At 43.4% G+C, this 21,297-nt stretch overlaps 1 long non-coding RNA gene across 1 annotated transcript in view; it reads right to left on the reverse strand.

Annotated features, from left to right (window-relative positions):
- LOC106833649 (uncharacterized) overlaps positions 1 to 21,274 on the reverse strand; it is a 41,027-nt gene extending 19,753 nt beyond the window's left edge. The window contains exon 1 of the long non-coding RNA XR_001398670.3: positions 20,758 to 21,274. This is a non-coding gene — a long non-coding RNA (uncharacterized lncRNA). The remainder of the gene's footprint in view (positions 1 to 20,757) is intronic.
- Positions 21,275 to 21,297: the final 23 nt, after the last annotated feature.

A 21,297-nucleotide genomic window follows, 5' to 3' on the forward strand; every position in this document is an offset into this window, starting at 1 on the left:
GATTTCAAAATATACTACAAAACTATAGTAATCAAAAACAGCATGGTACTGGCACAAACAAAGACACACAGATCAATGGAACAGAATTGAAAGCTCAAAAATAAAGCCACACATCTATGGACAGCTAATCTTCAACAAAGGAGCCAAGAACATACAATGGAGAAAGGAAAGTCTCTTGATAAATGGTGTTGGGAAAACGTGACAGCCACATGCAAAAGAATGAAAGTAAACCATTATCTTACACCATACACAAAAATTAACTCAAATGAATTAAAGACTTGAATGTAAGACCTGAAACCATAAAACTCCTAAAAGAAAACATAGGCAGTACACTCTTTGACATCGGTCTTAGCAGCATCTTTTTGAATACCATGTCTACTCAGGCATGGGAAACAAAAGAATAAATAAACAAATGGGACCACGTCAGACTAAAAAGCTTCTGCAATACAAAGGACATCATGAGCAAGACAAAACGACAACCCACCAACTGAGAGAAAATATTTACAAGTCATATATCCGACAAGAAGTTAATTTCCAAAATAAATAAAGAACTCATACAACTCAACAACAAAAAGACAAACAACTTGATCAAAAAATGGGCAGATCATATGAACAGACATTTTCCAAAGAAGATATACAGATAGCCAACAAGCACACAAAAAGATGTTCAGCATCACTAATTATTAGGGAAATGCAAATCAAAACTACAATGTGATATCACCTCACACCTGTCAGAATGGCTATAATGAACAAGATGAGAAATAATGAGTGTTGGAGAGGATGTGGACAAAAGGGAACCCTCATCCACTGTTACTATGGCTACTATAAAAAAAAACAGAGGGCCAGCTCTGATGGCCTAGTGGTTACGTTTGATGCACTCCTCTTTGGCAGCCCAGGCTCAGTCCCCGGGTGCAGACCTACACCACTCATCTGTCAGTTGCCATGCATTGGCAGTGGCTCACATACAAAATAGAGGAAGACTGGCAACAGATATTAGCTCAGGATGAATCTTCCTCATAAAAAAAAGGAAGAAAGAAAATAACTCGTGTTGGAGAGCATGTGGTGAAATTGGAAGCTTTGTGCACTGTTTCTGGGCATGTAAATGGTACAGCTGCTGTGGAAAACAGTATGGCATTTCCTCAAAAAATTAAATGTAGAATTACCATACGACCCAGCAATTCCAGTTCTGGGTATATACCCAAAAGAATTGAAAGCAGGGTCTTGAAGAGACGTTTGTACACTTATGTTCATAGAAGCATTATGCACAATAGCTAAAATGTGCACACAACTTGAGTTTCCATTGACAGATGAATGGAAAAGCCAAATGTCATATGTACATACAATGGAATATTATTCAGTCTTAAAAGGGAAGGAGATTCTGACACATGCTGCAATATGGATGAACCCTGAAGACATTATGCTAGGTGAAATAAGCCAGTCACAAAAAGACACTGTATGATTCCACATATATGAGGTGCTTAGGGTAGTCAAATTTATAGAGACAGAAAGTAGGATGATGCTTATCGGGGGTTGGGAGGATGGGGGCATAGGAGCTATCATTTAATAGGTATAGAGTTTCAGTTTTACAAGATAAAGAGTTATGGAGGTGAATGGTACTGAGGGTTGCACAACATCATGAATGTATTTAATACCATTGAATTGTACACTTAAAAATGGTCAAGATGAGAAATTTTATGTTACATGTATTTTACCACAATAAAATAATTGGAAAAAAAATCTATAGGAGGAAACTACAAAACTCTGATGAAAGAAATCGAAGAACTAAATAAATGGAGAGATATTCCATGTTCATGGATAGGAGGAATCAATATTGTCAAGATGTCAGTTCTTCCCAACTTGATCTATAGATTCAATGCAATCCCAATCAAAATCCCAGAACGTTACTTTATGCATATCGACAAACTGATTCAAAAAGTTTATATGAAGGAAAAAATACCCAGAATAGCCTACACAATATTGGGAGAGAAGAACAAAGTTGGAGGACTGACACTACCAAACTTCAACACTTACTATAAAGCTATAGTAATCAAGACAGTGTGGTATTGGTGGAAGAATAGACAAATAGATCAATGGAACAGAATAGAGAGCCCAGAAGAGAGAACCAACATGCATGTAGTCAATTCATCTCTGACAAAGGGGTAGAGGCAATACAATGGATGGAGGATAGTCTTTTCAATAAATGGTGCTAGAACGACTGGACATCCACATGCAAAAATAAATACATCTAGACACAGAACTCAAAATGGATCACAGACCTAAATGTAAAATGCAAAACTATAAAACTCCTAGAAGATAACATAGGAGAAAATCTAGATAACCTTTGCTTTGGCAATGACATTTTAGATATGACACCAAAGGCATAATCCATGAAAGGAAGAATTGAAAAGCTGGACTTCATTAAAATTAAAAATTTCTTCTCTGTGAAAGATACTGTCAAGAGGATGAAAAGACAAGCCACAGACTGGGAGAAAATATTTGCAAGATACATAACTGATAAAGGACTGTTATATAAAGGACAACAAACTCTTAAACCTCAACAATAAGGGGCCAGCCTGGTGGCGTAATGGTTAAGTTTGCACGCTCCGATTTGGTGGCCCAGGGTTTGCTCGTTCGGATCCCAGGTGTGGACCTAGCACTGCTCGTCAAGCCGTGCTGTGGAGGCATCCCATATAAAATAGAGGAAGATTGGCACAGATGTTAGCTCAGGGCCAATCTTCGCCCCCCACACACATACACACAAAACAAAACCCAACAATAAGAAAACAAACAACCTGATTAAGATATGGGCCTGTCTTAGCCCATTTGGGCTGCTATAATAAAAGATCATAGATTGGGTAGCTTATAAACAACAGACATTTATTTTTCACAGTTCTGGAGGCTGGAAGTCCAAGATCAGGGTGCAAGCATGGTCAGGTTCTGGTACAGCCTGATTCCTGGTTCATAGATGGCCATCTTCTCGCTGTAACCTCACATGGTGGGAGAGTTGAGGGAGCTCTATGGGTCTTTTGGTTTTTTTTTTAAAGATTGGCACCTAGGCTAACAACTGTTGCCAACCTTCTTTTTTTTTTTAAGGATTCACACCTCGGCTAACAACTGTTGCCAATCTTTTTTTTTTTTTTCTGCTTTATCTCCCCAAACCCCCCCTGTACATAGTTGTATATCTTAGTTGCAGGTCCTTCTAGTTGTGGGATGTGGGACACCGCCTCAACGTGGCCTGACGAGTAGTGCCATGTCCATGCCCAGGATCCGAACCCTGGGCCACTGCAGCGGAGCACGTGTACTTAACCACTCGGCCACAGAGCCAGCCCCAAGGGCCAAAGACTTTAACAGACACCTCACCAAAGAAGACATACAGGTGGCAAGTAAACACATGAAAAGATGCTCCACATCATATGTCATCAGGGAAGTGAAAATTAAAACAATGAGATACCACTACACACCTATTAAAATGGCCAAAATCCAGCACATTGACAACACCAAACGCTAATAAGGATGCGAAGCAATGGAAACTCTCACTCACTGCTGGTGGGAATGCAAAACAGGACCACCGCTTTGGAAAACGGTTTGTCATTTCCTTACAAATGTAAAAATACTCTTACCATACGCTCCAGCAATCGTACTCCTTGGTATTTATCCAAAGGAACTGAAAAGTTATGACCACACAAAAACCTGCACAAAGATGTTTATAACACCTGTATTCATATTCTCCAAAACTTAGATGCAACCAAGATGTCCTTCAGGAGGTGAACAGATAAATGAACTCTGGTGCATCCAGACAATGGAATACTATTCAGCACTAAAAAGAAATGAGCTATCAAGCCATGAAAAGACATGGAAGAATCTTAAATACATATTACTAAGTGAAAGGAGCCAATCTAAATAGGCTACATACTGCATGATTCCAACTATATGACACTCTGGAAAAGTCAAAACTTTGGCGACATTAAAAAGATCAGTGGTTGCCAGGGGTAGAGGGGAGAGAAGGATGAATAGGTCACTGACAGAGGATTTTTAGGACGGTGAAATTACGGTGTATGATACTATAATGGCAGATACATTTTCTCATACATTTGGACAACACCCAGAGTGAACTCTGATGTAAATTACGTTCTTTGGGTGATAATGATGTGTCAATGTAGGGCATCAATTGTAACAAATGTACCACTCTGGTGGGTGATGTTGATAATGAGGAAGGTCATGCATGTGTGAGGGCAGGAGGTGTATAGGAAATCACTGTACCTTCCTCTCATTTTTCCTGTAAATCTAAAACTGCTCCAAAAAATAAAGTCTATTTTTTTAAAAAGATAATTGTTCTTTTATACAAAATGTCCAACACACAATCAATATTTACTAGACATGCAAAAAGGCCAGAGAATATGACCAATATTCAAGAGGAAAACAAAGGACAGAAATTAGAGGGAGACACTCAGATAATTCACATATTGCAATAAGTTGATGTGGACTTTATCATTAATATGTTAAAGAAAGTACAAGAAACGAAGAGAAAATAGATGAAAAGATGTAGCAGAATTTCCATAGAGAGTCAGAATCTATTACCAAAAAAAGTCAAATGGACAAATATATAATTTCGGAAGTTAAGAACTCATTGGATGGATGTAGTAGCTTTGTGCTGCATGTTTGGCTACGATGGAACTACATATCCCAAAATCCCCTTTCCTGGGTGGTCCTGGGTCAGAGTTGGCTCAAAGAGACAATTGTGGGGGCCAGCCCTGTGGCTGAGTGGTTAAGTTCGCCGTTCCACTTTGGCGGCCCAGGGTTTCGCCGGTTCAGATCCTGGGTGCGGATATGGCACCGCTCATCAAGCCATGCTGAGGCTGCATCTCACACAGCACAACCAGAAGGACCTACAGCTAGAATACACAACAGTGTACTGGGGGCCTTTGGGGAGAAGAAGAAGGAAAAAAAATGATTGGCAACAGATGTTAGCTCAAGTGCCAATCTTATGGGGCCTGGCCTGGTGGCGCAGTGGTTAAGTTCACATGTTCTGCTTCTCAGCGGCCCGGGGTTCACCAGTTCAGATCCCAGGTGCGGACATGGCACCGCTTGGCAAAAGCCATGCTGTGGCAGGCGTCCCACATATACAGTAGAGGAAGATGGGCACGGATGTTAGCTCAGGGCCAGCCTTCCTCAGCAAAAAGAGGAGGATTGGCAGTAGTTAGCTCAGGGCTAATCTTCCTCAAAAAAAGAAAAAGTGCCAATCTTAAAAAAAAAGAGAGAAAGAGAGAGACAATTGTGAGAATCTGGGAAGACAAAAATGATGAAGCAGCCAATGCATTTTGGTTAAAGATGCCAGTGCATCCCAGATTGTCCGGCACGTCTTTCCCACTGCTGGCCCTGTTAACCAATAGCGACACAGCCCAGCACCAGATGCAGAGGCAGCAGCCTTCCCTGGATGTCTGTACCAGCTGTGCTTTCTGGTCCAAGTCTGGCAGCTAGATGTGCCTGACTTCGCAGATTCCTACGGCGCCTACTCTGATACATTGCCTCTGCTCTCTCAAACTGTCCCGATAGTCTCATAGGACATCCTATGAGCAGCTAACTGAAGAAGAAACACTTGGCCCTAGTGACTTGGCATAACATGTTGGCACTGTCTGCACATGCACAGCTGCGGCACTCCACCCCGCTCAGGGATAGCCCTCAAAGACAGTGGTGAAGGGAAATACTCCCAGGAGACAAAGCCTTGAGAAGGGCACTTGGTGGCTCTTTTCTTCTAGAAAGAGAGACACCCAAAGGTACAGATATACATTGATTCCTGAAGAGTTAATAATGGTTTCATTGGATGGTCAGGGACTTTGGAGAAGCATGATTGGAAAATTGGAAGCAGGGAAAGTCTAGGAAAGAAATAGGTGGCTGGACCTCTCTGATGAGGCACAGAATGTGAAGATACTTGGCTCCGTGTGAATGCTCACTGAGAAGACAAACAATCCATAAAACTGGGCAAAAGACTTGCGCAAGTTCACCAACACAGAGGATATTCTAATGGCCAATATATACAAAAGTGTGTTCAGCATCATTAGTCATTGGAGAAATGGACATGAAAGCACAATGAGATACGACCACGCACTCACCAGAATGGCTCAAATTAAAAAGACTGGCAATAAAAAGTGTTGGTGAAGATGTGGACGACTGGAACCCTCTGACATTGTTGGTAGGAGTGTAAATTAGTACAATCACCTCGGGAAAACGTTTAGAAGACTAGGAGAAGTAAACATGCACAGGCCCTATGCTCCAACAATTCCACTAATGGGTACGTGCTCCAACAAACATAAGCACATGTGCTCACCAAGAGACGTGTATAAGACTGCAGCTTTATTTTAATAATTCTAAACTAGGAACAATGCTAATTTCCATCAACAGTGGAATGGATAAATAAATTCTGCTATAGTTATAAAATGGAACCCCTCAGAACGATGAACAGGAAGAAAATCCCGCTACACGCCATAACGGATGAATTTCACACACATAAAGTTGAGTGAAGGGAGTCAGATGCAAAGAGCATTTTTTATTTTTACTTGTTATTTCATTCATACGACAGTTAAAAACCAACAAAAGTCATCAGTGGAACGGAGGTCAGAGTAGTGGTTACGCTTTGGGTCTTGCCTGGGAGGGTGTAGGTTGACGTTTTCTCGGGTATTTGAAGTGTTCCATTTGATCTGATTTGATTACACAGGTGTATAGATATGTATAGATATATAAAAATTTGTCAAACTTCAGATTCGTGCACTTTATCTTATGTAAATTTAGCCTCAATTTTTAAAATTAAATTAAATTAAAAACATACAGAAAGCATCATCCTAAAAATAAAAACATTGGAATGAGTCCCCTGGAAATCAGGGGTGTCTCAGTCAGCTTGGGCTGCTGTGACAAAATACCACAGATGGGGCAGCTTAAACAACAGACATCTATTTTCTCACATCCTGGAGGCTGGAAGTGCAAGATCAAGGTGCCGGCAGACGGTTCCTGGTGCAGACCCTCTGCCGGGCTTGCAGATGGCTGCCTTCTCATGGTTTCCTCACAGGGAGGAGGAAAAAACCTCTCGTCTCTCCCCTTCCTCCTATACGGACACTAATCCCATCATGGGGCCCCACCCTCATGACCTCATCTAATCCTAACTGTCCCCCAGACGCCCCACCTCCAGATCCCATCACATTGGGGGTTAGGGCTGCAATATGAACTTTGAGGGGACACAAACGTGCAGTCCATAACAGAGCCCAACTGTGTCTTTAATATAATTCACACTAGGCTTCATTTCCCCCAAGTAAAATCTTCCCATGTGGGGCCGGCCGGTGGCCAAGTGGTTAAGTTTGTGCACTGTGCTCCGACAGCCCGGAGTTCACTGGTTCAGATCCTACACAGCGCTCATCAGGCCACACTGTGACAGCATCCCACATAGAAGATCTAGAAGGACTTACAACTAGGATATAGAACTATGTACCTGGGCTTTGGGGAGAAAAAAAGAAAAGAGGAAGACTGGCAACAGATGTTAGCTCAGGGCCAATCTTCCTCACCAAAAGAGAAAACAAAAAAGGAAATCTTCCTGTGCTTTAATTTTGCTCCATTAAAATAAGCCTAAATGATCACAAAGAGTAAAATCAGTAGACCCCACTCCATGCCTGCTGGCTAAGCTGGATTTCTCCATACTAACTGGTTGCTCTCAGGACAATTTCTTGACCTTATTGCTTTTCCCACTTGCTTCTGACCAGAAGGATCCCAGTGAGGCCTCTGGCGGCCAGGCCCACTCCTGGAACATCTGCTGTCACATCCACTGTTGTGACCACATCAGTGACCTGCAGCAGAAGGGAAGGGGAGTCATGCTCAACATCAGGGGTCTGACCACAGATGCATACATCCATCCTAAAATTCATATGGAATCTCGAGGGGCCCCAAATAACCAAAACAATCTTGAAAAAGAACAAAATTGTAGGACTCACACTTCCCAATTTCAAAACTTACTGTAAAGCTACAGTAATCAAAACAGTATGATATTGGCATAAAGACAGACATATGGATCAATGGAATAGAATTGAGAGTCCATAAAAAAAGCCATATATCTATAGTCAATTAATTTTTGACAAGAGTGCCAAGAACATTCAATGGGAGAAAGAATAGTGTCTTCAACAAATGGTGCCGGGACAGCTGAATATCCATACGCAAAATAATGAAGTTGGACCCTTACCTCACACCATAAGCAAAATTTAACTCAAAATGGATCAATAGCCTAAATCTAAGAGCTAATACTACAAAACTTTTGGAACACAACATATGGGTAAATTATCATGACCTTGCATTTGGCAATGGTTTTTTAGATACAAAACCAAAGACACAGGCAACAAAAGAGAAAACAGACAAATTGGATTTCAAAATTTAAAACTTTGGTGCATCAAAGGACACTATGAAGAGAGTGAAAAGACAACCCACAGAACAGGAGAAAATATTTGCAAATCATATATCTGATAAGAGTCTAATATCCATACTGTATAAAGAATTCTTACAACTCAACAAATTCTCAATTAAAAAATGGGCAAAGGACTTGAATAGACATCTCTCTAAAGAAGATACACAAATGGCCAATAAGCACATGAAACGATGCTCAATGTCATTGGTCATTAGGTAAGTGCAAATTAAGAAACAATAAGATACCACTTTGCACCCGCTAGGATGGCTATACAATGGAAAATAGCCAAGTGTTGGTGAAGATGTGGAGAAACTGGAAATCTCCTACATTGCTGATGGGATCATAAATGGTGCCGCTACTGTGGGAAACAGTTTGGCAATTCCTCGATAAGTTAAACATAGAAATACCGTGTCACCCAGCAATTCCACTCCCAGGCATATACTCAAAAGTGAAAACAGGTATTCAAACAGACACTTGTACATGAATGTCCATAGCAGCACTATTCACAACAGCCAAAAGGTGGAAACAGCTAAAACATCCATCAGTGACAAATGGATAAACAAAATGTGGTATATCCATTCAATGGAATATTATTCAGTCTTAAAAAGGAATGAAGTACTGACACCTGCTACGACATGGATGAACCCTGAAAACATTACGCTAAGTGAAAGAAGCCACAAAAGGCTTCATGTTATATGATTCTATTTATATGAAATATTCAGAATAGGCAAATGCAGAGAGACGAAAAATAGAACAGTGGGTCCCAGAGGCTGGCGTAGGGAGAACTGGGAGTGACCGCTTGATGGGTATGGAGGTTTCCTTTTGGGGTGATGAAAATATTCTGGAACCAGATCCTGATGGTTTCATATATTGCAAATGTACCAAATGGCACTGAATTATACACTGTAAATGGTTAAAATGATGAATCTGATGTTATGTATATTTTAGCACAATTTAAAAAGAAGAAGAAGTCTTAAGAGGAGCACTAAGTTTGGACAATTCAACTTCCTGACAAAGGCAGATTGATGGGCTGGCTTCTCCATGAATCTCTTCGTTTTTCCCTCATGGTTTCAAGATGGCTGCCACAGCTTCAAGCTTCTCATCCCCACGTGATAACATCCAAAGAAGGAAAGACAGTGGGCAGAAGCTTCTCTTTGATGATCTCACACGTTTTCTCAGGGAAGGAAACCTTCCCCAGGAGCCCTCCAGCAGACTGCCTCTTAGATTCTCGTTTGCTAGAGCCAGGTCATAGGCAGACCCATAAACCAATCACTACAAAAGGAACGGGATTCCCGGGCTGGGGTTAAACCAGTTATGATTCATTCCCTGACGCTGAGTGAGGGGCTCTCCTTCCCTTAGCACATTGCTGCCCAGCAAAGCTTGGACTCTGTTAGCAAGGAAGAAGGGGGGCACTGCTGTTTGATAGACAGGTGATGTATGCCACATCCTCTTCTATAATAACATCGCAAATATCCTTTGGAAACTCCCATACTTCACTCTCAAAAAAGTAGTTCAGTTGGAAAGCTGGAGGTATCACATTCCCTGACTTCAAAATGTACTACAAAGCCATAGTGACCAAAACGGCATGGTACTGGTACAAAAACAGGCACACAGATCAGTGGAACAGAACTGAAAGCCCAGAAATATACCACACATCTACGGACAGCTAATCTTCGACAAAGGTGCCAAGAACATACAATGGAGAAAGGAGAGTCTCTTCAATAAATGGTGTTGGGAAAACTGGACAGCCACATGCAAAAGAATGAAGGTAGACCACTATCTCACACCATACACAAAAATAAACTCAAAATGAATCAAAGACTTGAAGATATGGCCGGAAACTATAAAACTCCTGGAAGGTAATATCGTACACTCTTTGACTTCGAACTAAAAAGGATCTTTTCAAATACCATGTCCTCTCAGACAAGGGAAACAAAAGAAAACATAAATAAGTGGGAATTCATCAGACTAAAGAGCTTCTGCAACGCAAAAGAAACCAGGACCAAAACAAAGAGACAACCCGCCAATTGGGAGAAAATATTTGCAAATCATATATCCGACAAGGGGTTAATCTCCATAATATATAAGGAACTCACACAGCTGAACAATAAAAAAGCAAACAACCTGATCAAAAAGTGGGCAGAGGAGATGAACAGACATTTTTCCAAAGAAGATATACAGACGGCCAATAGGCACATGAAAAGATGTTCAACATCACTAATCATCAGGGAAATGCAAATCAAAACTACACTAAGATACCAACTTACGCCTGTTAAAATGGCTGTAATCACTAAGACTAAAAATAACAAATGTTGGAGAGGGTGTGGAGAGAAGGGAACCCTCACACAGTGCTGGGGGGAATGCAAACTGGTGCAGCCACCATGGAAAACAGTATGGAGATTCCTCAAAAAACTAAAAATAGATCTACCATATGACCCAGCTACCCCACTACTGGGTATCTACCCAAACAATTTGAAATCAACAACCCAAAGTAACATATGCACCCCTGTGTTCATCACAGCACTATTCACAATAGCCAAGACATGGAAACTCTCCAAGCGACCATCAACCAATGACTGGATAAAGAAGATGTGGTATATATATATATATATATATATATAACGGAATACTACTCAGCCAGAAAAAAGACAAATTCATCCCATTTGCAGTAACATGGAAGGAGCTAGAGGGAATTATGCTAAGTGAAATAAGCCAGACTGAGAAAGACAAACACCATATGATTTCACTCATATGTGGAATATAAACAAGTAGTGGGACAATGAAAACAGTTCAGTGGTTCCCAGGGGAAGGGGAGTTGGGGGGGGACACTGGGGGTGAAGGGGAGCACTTATGTGGTGACAGTAAAGAAATAGTGTACAACTGAAATCTCACATTGATGTAAACTATTACGAACTCAATAAAAAAAAAGTAGTTCAACCGGGGTGACCCCACCTCAAGCATTCAGGAGTGGACAAGAAGAGTCACAACGATGGTTCAAGGATGGGCACGTGACCTAGCCTCACTGATAAGAGGCATCCTCTGAACTTATCTGGAATTTACCAGATAAGACGCACTCACTCTCTGCTGAGCTTGTTAAACTACCAGATTATAACCCTGAAGTCACCAGGGTGTTCATCTTTGCCACCACATAGTGGATTCTGCCTGAAAATGAAGCCAATGCAGAAGACAGAGCCAGAAGACCGGAGACGGAGAGTAATACACGTGTTCCTGAATCCAGCTGTGCCTGAAGCCAGCTGTAGCTTAGGACTTTTCAGATACACAGGCAAATACTTTCTCCTTTTCACTTGACTCAGTTTGCATTTGGTTTCTATCATCTGCAATTGAAGAGTCCTAAATAATATAGGTGACAAATGGGCCAGATGATGAAAGGCCTGAATGTGAGGCTAATAAGTTTGGACCTTTTTCTGGGGTAACTGGGAACCACAAATGGCTTTTAAGCAAGGGAAAGACATGACCAGATAGATGTGACGTGGCCCTTGTTACAGAAGTTGGGGAGCCCTTCCCTCTGCCCTTGGATAGACCAAAGTCAGATCCAATGGCATACTGTTTAAAACTGGAATAATTACTAAATTCCCCAACCCCACCACTATAAGCTTTATCAGAGACAGACTCTAAATCAAAAGAATTTAATGAAAACTAGCGCCACTCCCTGAGTAATAAACTGAGCAGCCACAGAAAGTAAGCATGGATTTATGATGCCCCCAAGACCCAGGCAGCACAGGGAGGAATGCTATCTGTAAAGATAATAGCCATGCCAATGAGAGGGAAACACGTTTATACTTACTGATTCTAGAAACTTCTGGGGGGGCGGGTCTTTGAAAGACATGCTTCCTTAAGAAGAAATCTAATGAGGAAGCTAAGCAGGTTCTGCAGCTTTCACTCTCCCAACTGAGTTAAAATTAGGGGGTCCACTACACTCATCCTTGCTCTGAGTTCCAGACACCATTCATCACTGAAGCTTGCTGGGCTGGCAGGAAGTGAACATCGGTGTCCTTCCAGCTGAAGCCCAGGACTCAGCTCTGGACAACAGGATGCAGGAAGGAACCCAGATGCAAAACCTCCTGTGGAAAGGGGTGGAGTCTTCCTTAGGAAGAGAGCTGTCTTACTTAGAGACTGAGAAGGAAGTTCATGTCCACATGCTGGGTGAACCTGAGGACCAGAGGGCGGAGTCAGAAGAGACGAAGCATCCATGAAGATGAAGATGGAGGGTCAGGTAGTGCTTTTTCTGTTTGATACATGGGGATGTTCAAGTGAGCCAGAATTGCAATCTTTGCTCCTTATATAATGTGAATGCCTTGAGAAAATGGCCTAATTCAGTGTTTTGCAAACTTTTTAGTGTGCATAGGAGTGACCCATAGGGCTTGTTACAAATATAGATTGCTGGAATCCTTCTATGGATTCTGATTTAGTAGAAAAAGTTGTTTATGCCTATTCAGCATCCTTCATCCCTCCTTTTGGTACCCTGCGGGGAAACAATGTGAGGGACAAAATACATAAGCACTTACTCACTAGCTCCCATCCCTATGGTCAATGACAGCTCCACAGGCATTGGTTCCACCCACTTCTAGGATGCACATGTGTCAGTGCTGAGTAGGCTCCCACAAGCGTCCCACACTGAGGTGTCAGAGATGCCCCAGAGCAAGAAGCAAGGAGTGGAAACTATGGGCAAGGTGCCATCAGGTTGTACCTATCCAGAGTTGGCAGCAGTGGCTTGAGAAGAGGTCTGACCGAGAAGATTTGAAGTAATGCACAAGAGGTCTTCTGTATGGTCCACCTCTTGAACTCTCAGATCTGTTCAGGCCCACCATTAAGTCCAATCCAGGGGCCGGCCCGGTGGTGTAGTGGTTAAGTGCGCACGCTCCACTTCTGCGGCCTGGGGTTCACAGGTTCGGATCCTGGGTGCGGACATGGCACTGCTTGGCAAGCCATGCTGTGGTAGGTGTCCCACATATAAAGTAGATGAAGATGGGCACAGATGTTAGTCAGGGCCAGTCTTCCTCAGCAAAAAGAGGAGGATTGGCAGTGGATGTTAGCCCAGGGCTAATCTTCCTCAAAAAAAAAAAAAAAGTCCAGGGGCCAGCCCGGTGGCCAAGTAGTTAAGTTCGCATGCTCCGCTTCAGTGGCCTGGGTTTTCACCGGTTCGAATCCTGAGCGCGGACATGGCACTGCTCATCAGGCCACGCTGAGGCGGCATCTCGCATGCCACAACTAGATGAACCCATAACTAAAAATACACAACCATGTACTGGGGGGCTTTGGGAGAAAAAGGAAAAATAAAATAAATTTAATTCATTAATTAATTTTTAAAAGTCCAATCCATTACAAGAGGATTTGTAGAATAAGCTACGTTAATTATCTTCCTCAACTATCCCCATTCTTGATTTCTCTCACCTACACTCAGCATTTTGCTCATCTGGTCAGTGACCCTGAGGTGAAAAAAACGCCACCAGTAAGTGGCAGCAGTAGTGGTGATTTGAACCCACATAGTGTGTCTCCAGAGTGTGGGCCTTTAACCATTACACTATAGCGCAGTATTGACGAAAATTTCAAGGTTGGTGGCACCCAGGTTCAGCGAGAAAAACTGCCCCAGCTGGTTAAAGATGTCTGCCATGGACAAGGAGGATGGTAGGTACACCCCCAAAAGCACAAGCGACCAAAGAAAAATAGATAAATTGGACTACATCAACATTTAAAACTTCCATACTGCAAATGATACCATTAAGAGAGTAAAAAGACAACCCACAGAATAGGAGAAAATATCTACAAATCGTATATCAGATAAGGGTCTAGCATCCAGAGTATATAATGAACTCCTACAACTCAACAATACAAAGACTAATGACCCAATGTAAAAATGAGCCAAGGATTTGAATAGACATTTTTCCAAAGATATATAAATGGCAAAAGAGCACATGAAGAGATGTTCAATGTCATTAGTCGTCAGGGAAATGCAAACCAAAACCACTATGGTATAGCACTGAGCACCCACTAGAACGGCTATGATGTAAAAGGTGGACAATAACAAGTGTGGGCAAGGATGTGGAGGAATTGGGTCCCTCTTACACTGCTGGGAGGAATACACAGTGGAAAACAGTTTGGTGCTTCTTCAATAAGTTAAACAGAGAATTACAATATCACTCAGCAATTCTACTCATAGGCATATACCCAAAAGAACTGAAAACAGATGCCCACGCAAAGACTTGTCCATAAATGTTCACAGCGGCACTATGCACAGTAGCCAAAAGGGGGAAACAATCCAGACGTCCATCACTGAAGAAGTGATAAATAAAATGTAGTATATACATATAATTGAATATTGTCCGGCAATAAAAAGAAATGAAATACTGATATATGTTACAACAAGGATGAACCTAGGAAACATTATGCTAATTAAAAAGATGCCAGTCACAAAAAGCCATCCCATGTGATTCCATTATACGAAATGTCCAGAAGATGCAAATCTATAGAGATAGAAAGTAGATTAGTGGCTGCCATTGGATGGGGGGTGGGGACAAAGGGGAGTGACTGCTAACGGGTAAAAGTCCTAAAATTAAATCGTAGTGATGATTGTAGAGCTCTACGAATAGACTAAAAAACATTGAATTGTTTACTTTAAAGGAGTGAATTGGGGCTGGCCCCGTGGCCGAGTGGTTAAGTTCATGTGCTCTGCTGCAGACGGCCCAGTGTTTTGTTGGTTCGAACCCTGGGCACGGACATGGCACTGCTCATCACGCCACACTGAGGCAGCGTCCCACATGCCACAACTAGAAGGACCCACAATGAAGAAGATACAACTATGTACCAGGGGACTTTGAGGAGAAAAAGGAAAAAAAATCTTTTAAAAAATAAATAAAATAAATAAATGAGTGAATTGTATGGGATGTAAATTATATCTCAGCAAAGCTATTTTTAAAAACCTGAAAGTCTCGTGTCCCAGGAAACCCCTCTATCCCTCAGGCAAACCAGGAGGGTTGGTCCCCCTAATGCCATCCTCACTCATATAAATGTTTTCTTTTTTTTTTTTTTCAAGATTGGCACCTGGGCTAACAACTGTTGCCAATGTTTTTTTTTTTTCTGCTTTATCTCCCCAAATCCCCCCTGTACACAGTTGTATATCTTAGTTGCCGGTCCTTCTAGTTGTGGGATGTGGGACACCGCCTCAACGTGGCCTGACGAGCGGTGTCATGTCCGCGCCCAGGATCCAAACCCTGGGCCGCCGCAGTGGAGCGCATGAACTTCACTCAGCCACGGAGCCGGCCCCTGGTTTTTTAAAAAAAGAAGAAGGGGGTTGGGAGAAAATGCAGAGTCTGGGTGTTAGGCAGCTTTTTGCGTTAGCAATGCTGTGTAACAGACAACCTGGACACGTAGTCATTTACAAAAGCAAACGTGTATTTCTTGCTCACAGGTCTGTGAGTCAACTATGCCTCAACTGCGCCCGCTGGGCTCAGCTGGACTCGGGTGTCTCTCATTCTAGGACCCAGGCTGAAGAAGCAGCATTTCTCTGCAGCATGTTCTCCTCAGGGCGGGCGGCACAAGCAGAAGAGGCCAAGCCACGACACGCAAATGTGCACAAAGCCTCAGCTAGCACACAGCTTCCTTCACGCCTGCTCACACTCCACTGGCCAAGGCAAGCGGCATTGCCAAGCCCAAAGTCAGAGGCTTGGGAAAGTATTCACTGCCTAATGAGAGGCTCTGAAAAGTCTCAAGGTAATGGGGCTGGGCGGGTAATCTTATTTCAGGGGGGAGTGGAAGAGCTGGAAACAAGCCAATCTACCCGGGCTACTGGGCGACATACTTGCCATTCCTGCTCTATGAGACATCTGTCTAATGTCCGCTGCATTGGGATCTTTTTTCTTTAAGAGAAATGACTATATTTTAAACTCTGATTATAAAAGTAGTAATATCAGACGCTACAGAAAACTTTAAAATGTAAACCTTAGCTATAATCCCACCATTCAGGGTTAACCAACGTTAACAGCTTGGTGTTCATTCTTACACACTTTCATACGTATATATAATCACACTCATGTTATTTTTACACCATCAGGATTACGATACATACTGTTTTGTAATCTCTATTGTTCGTTAAAATTTCATTAATACCTTTCTGTATAAAAATATAGATCATTTTTTAATGTTTGTACGAATTTGATGGTACTTACATTTTCGATGTGTTTATAAATATTTTTTCACCAATAATTCTGCCATCCTAAGAGATTTATTTCCATTTCTCCTGCTTCCTTCCAATCTGTATTAATGTTATTCAATTTTTCCTTCATCATAATCATAGTATATACGTCTGTGGGTTTGCACACTTAACATTATTTCATAAATGCTTTTCCATGTTGTTACAATCTGGGTATCTGTTCTTTTTGGTGCTCACATACCATCATTTAATTAGCCAATTCCTGTTCTTGGACATCGTGGTTATCTCTAGCATTTTACTATTACTTTCATTCATTCCAAAAATTCTTATTACATTCGATTGGCTGAGTTTTTTCTGCCTTCTTTTCCACCATTCTTCCCCTCATGTCAAGTGGAGGTGGGATGGTGGTTGGCATTTTCCAACCGTTGAATTCAGGAATAGTTTAGTAATTCAATAGTAGTAGTTTACTGGTATAGATTTATATAATTCGTAGCCACGTCCTCATACAGTTATTGACAGCTGTCCTGAATAGGAGTGGCTTCCAGAAATTCTCCTATTGCCCACTAAGCTGATTCAGCTCATTTTGTGACACCAAAGTACAGGGCCAGAAGTTATTTGGTGACGGGAGCACGTCCTACAGTGCCCAGCACCAGAGGCACATGTGGGCAATGGAGGAGAAGCAAGCTTTGAAATATACAGAGCTAGAAGCTATGGGAAACAGTGGCCACATTTTCTGATACGTGAGAAAAGCCCACCTACAAGGAAAGGATAAGGCTGACACACAGAAAGAGGCAGAGACCGGGATGGAAAGAATGTTCCAGCGGTATTCACATCCTGGGTCAGTTACTCCTAAAGTCTGATCGTATCCCTGCTCTTCCCACGATTGGGCGGTCAGCCTCTCCTTGAATTCCACGAGCCAATAAATCCCCATTTTGTTTGAACAAGAGCCCAGAAGTATAGGCACCGAGCTGACGCTAACACCACAGCTTCTGGGCCAGTGCTGGACCTAGAAAGATGGACAAGAAATGGACCAGCCCTCAGGGGCCCAGAGACTATGAGAAACCAGGATAGGCAAACAAACAATTACACCGTGCTGTGCCGACTTTCCTAACACAGCTGTTCCAACTGAAGTGAGAGCACAAGAAGGGGACCCCTGAACACATGCAAGAACGGAATACATTTTAGCCAGGAGTGAGAGTCTGCTCAGTTTTAGGAAATAAATAGTTCAAGCGGTGAGCATTACTATGACATCTTTGTTAGGTCATTATTTTTCTTCATTCAGATGACGTTAGGGTAATTCAGGAATGGGATTACTAAGCTGAAGAGCACAGACATATATCTATCATGGTCTTTGCAGACCACTACAAAATACCAAGGGAGTTAGGAGGCGAGCGGCACACACCCCCTCTTACTTAGTCCCCTAAGTAAGTTAGAGCTCTGTCTAGCTTTATTTCCTGCAGCAGCCCTCTCCCTGTCCCCTCTCGTCCCCAAGGCCCAATCTCATATTCCAAGACCAAATTCACTAAGTCAAAAGACAAATTACAGACATACCTGTCTAGGAAGTCTCTACCCTCTCTCGTGCCCACGGGGCTCTCTCAACAATTAAGAACCCAGTTCGTCTAACAAGTAGTCATTTAGCACTGACTATGTAGCCAGTGGATGGGGACTCCTTTTAACACTGGACTTTCCCCTCAGATGCTCGGTGCAGAGGACTGGCTCAGCAGCAGGTGCGATGGAAATGAGGCCCAGCTTGGCAGTCAGACAGAATCGCTCTGTGACTTCCAAGTTGTTTGATCTCAAATGACTTCTTTCTCTCGGATTCAGTTTCTTCGTGTATATATTGGAGCTAATAATATCTACCCTTTCATTCATTTAACAACTACTTAAAGTTCACTAAGAGACAGCGCGGTACTCTAGTGGAAAGAGCAAGGACCAGACAGACAGAACCGGAGTTGAATCCTACTTTGCAACCATATTTCATTACATCGAGGACATCACAGATCGCAAGATGGACCATTAGTTTATGTTCCCCCAAGAAAAAAAACACTGCCAAATTCTGCCACAATGATTTCTTATCTCTTGGAATTGTTATTAAAAGAGCTCTTTTGGGCTTAGTGATATTTTGACACAGATTTTTATTATAGATCACTCTTCCTATACATAAAAATGAAAATGTAAGCAAAATAAATTGGTTAAGACCACCACAAACACACCTATACTTAAAAAGGGCTAGGTGTATTTAACTCGCCGCAGTAAAGGAGAGTACACCATGTGGGACACGCTCATGTGTCTCCCTAAATTTGGGCTCTCCTTGCACGGTTCTGTGGAGGGATTAGGGAAGTGGGGACCGGTTCTGGATTGAACGCTGTCAAGAAGCAGGGGCAATTCAGACACTGGGTATCTTTATAATGTTTATCTAGGAGGCAGGAGGATCAAGCAGAGCACCTTTAATTGTAAAACCTTTAAAGTACTGCATATTCTTGAAAGTAAAATTTTTCACGCAAAAAAATACTGTAGGGGCCAACCTGGTGGCGTGGTGGTGAAGTTCCCGGGCTCCACTTTTGGCTTGGATGCTGACCATGGACCTACACACCACTCCTCAAGCCACTTTTCCTTGGGAAAGAAGCAGCAATCACTCAGAGAAAGGCGAAGTCACTGTTGTGGTCATGAAGTGGCCTCATCTGTGTCGCATTCTAAGCGTGGTTTATGTTCTGCTGGTACCATCACTGTCTGACTATCAGACCGGCCACCTTACGCTTTCTTGGTATTCCTACAACTTCACACTGACATCCACTACAGAAAGCACCTCCATTTCAAAGATGTGAAAATGTGGGGGGAAACGCCCATCCTGGATTTGATGAAATAGGATTCTGGCTGTATTGCCTTGGGCAAGTAATTTAACCCTTTAAGCCTCAACTTCCTGCTCTGTAAAATGGAAACAATACGAGCTACCCCACGAGGCTTGTGAGGACTAAGAAATAATGTCTACAAAGTGCTTGGCATTAATACTGGGTGTGTCACTCAGTCCAACCAGGGAAACAAAAGCCACCATAAGTGTGTAAAACAGAGATCTTAAGGCAGGGTATTGGTGACACCTGTGACAGAGGTGATATAAGGGCTGAGAAGCCCAACAGGGGACAGTGAGGCACCCCAGAGGTTAGCAAAAACAAAAAGCTGCCAACACTCCTAAACTGGAGGGGCCGATGGAGGAGATGGATTTAATGGAGCCCAAGGGTGAGGCCACCCTTCAGAAGTTGGAACCACAGCCACCTCCCCAGTAGGAGCTGGAGCCACAGAGGAGCCTCGCCTGCTGCTGGAGACCCACCTGAGCCTGGGCAAGAGAGGGAAAGAGAAGAAATACCAGGGCTCTCTCCTTCCTCCTCGCCTCGAGTCTCCTGCCACTGCCTCCCACGGGCCAGATCCAGGTCCAAGGCAGCTGTCTGCGCAGCCTGAGAAACTGCATCCGGCAGGGCAATAAAGAGCAGAGCAGGAGGGCAAGGAAGGAATCTGCCCCAAAGGCTGGAGACCGAACATTTGACAGAAATTACTTAAACAAGCTCGCTAACACCTTTAATTGTAAAACCTTTAAAGTACTGCATATTCTTGAAAGTAAAATCTTTCACGCAAAAAAATACTGTAGGGGCCAACCTGGTGGCGTGGTGGTGAAGTTCCCGGGCTCCACTTTTGGCTTGGATGCTGACCGTGGACCTACACACCACTCCTCAAGCCACGCTGTGGCGGCATCCCACAACTAGGATGTACAAGTGTGTACTGGGGCTTTGGGGCGGAGGGAGAGGAAGATCGGCAACAGATGTTAGCTCGGGGCCAATCTTCCTCACCAAAAGACACACCTTAAAAAAAAAATACTGTAATCCATACCCACCCGTTCACATCTCCTTTCCCGCCCCCAACCTTCTACATTATTCTGAATTCTGTGCCCCGTCTGATCCAGGGCATTTTAAGATGGATTTTCATGCTCGATTGCAATCTCAGCTCTCCGCAGCAGACGGAGAAGCCCCTTCTACGTCACCGAGGTAAAAGCTCACCCACAGTAGGATTACGAGACAGCAGTGTCATGGCCACTGGACCCTGCTCTTGGGGCTCTCAGGGATTTCTGTGTGACCTTGGGGAGGGTCACAATCTCTGAACTCACGTGTAAAAAATGGAAATTTTAATCGGGGGTGGTACGCGTGCGCCCGCACTCCACTTGGCTCTTCCTCTTTGCATTCCCTTGTCCAGAAGGCTCCACAGTGTTTTTTGAAAAAAAGGATGAATTGTCTAAGAAAACAGATAACGTGCCCAAGGTCACAAGCAAATCGGAAAGAATCCAGGCTGTACTCTTCCCACGCCAAGCCCTCCGCCTAGAACAGTTAATCCTTTCCACTCCCCCATCGCTTCTTTTCCCGCCCGGCATCTTCTGGCGGAGGAAGGCTGGTTTAGGGGAAGGCAAAAGCGACCCCGAGCAAAATCTGGGGGAGCCTGGCAGCGCTCTTCAACCCAGCAAAGATGCCCGACTGGAAGCTCAGCGGACGGCGCCCCGCGGGGCTCGGCCGGCCGGCTCGCGACGCCCCCCGCCCTGGGGAGCGCGGGTCCCCGCTCGGGGGCGGCGATCGCCGCGTGGGCGCGGGAGGGCGGCCGGGAGCCCGCGCGCCCTTCCCGCCGCGCTGCGGGTCCCCGGGATCCTAACGGAGCC

Source organism: Equus asinus, chromosome 17 (genome assembly GCF_041296235.1).
Source record: "Equus asinus isolate D_3611 breed Donkey chromosome 17, EquAss-T2T_v2, whole genome shotgun sequence".
NCBI classification, from domain to species: domain Eukaryota; kingdom Metazoa; phylum Chordata; class Mammalia; order Perissodactyla; family Equidae; genus Equus; species Equus asinus.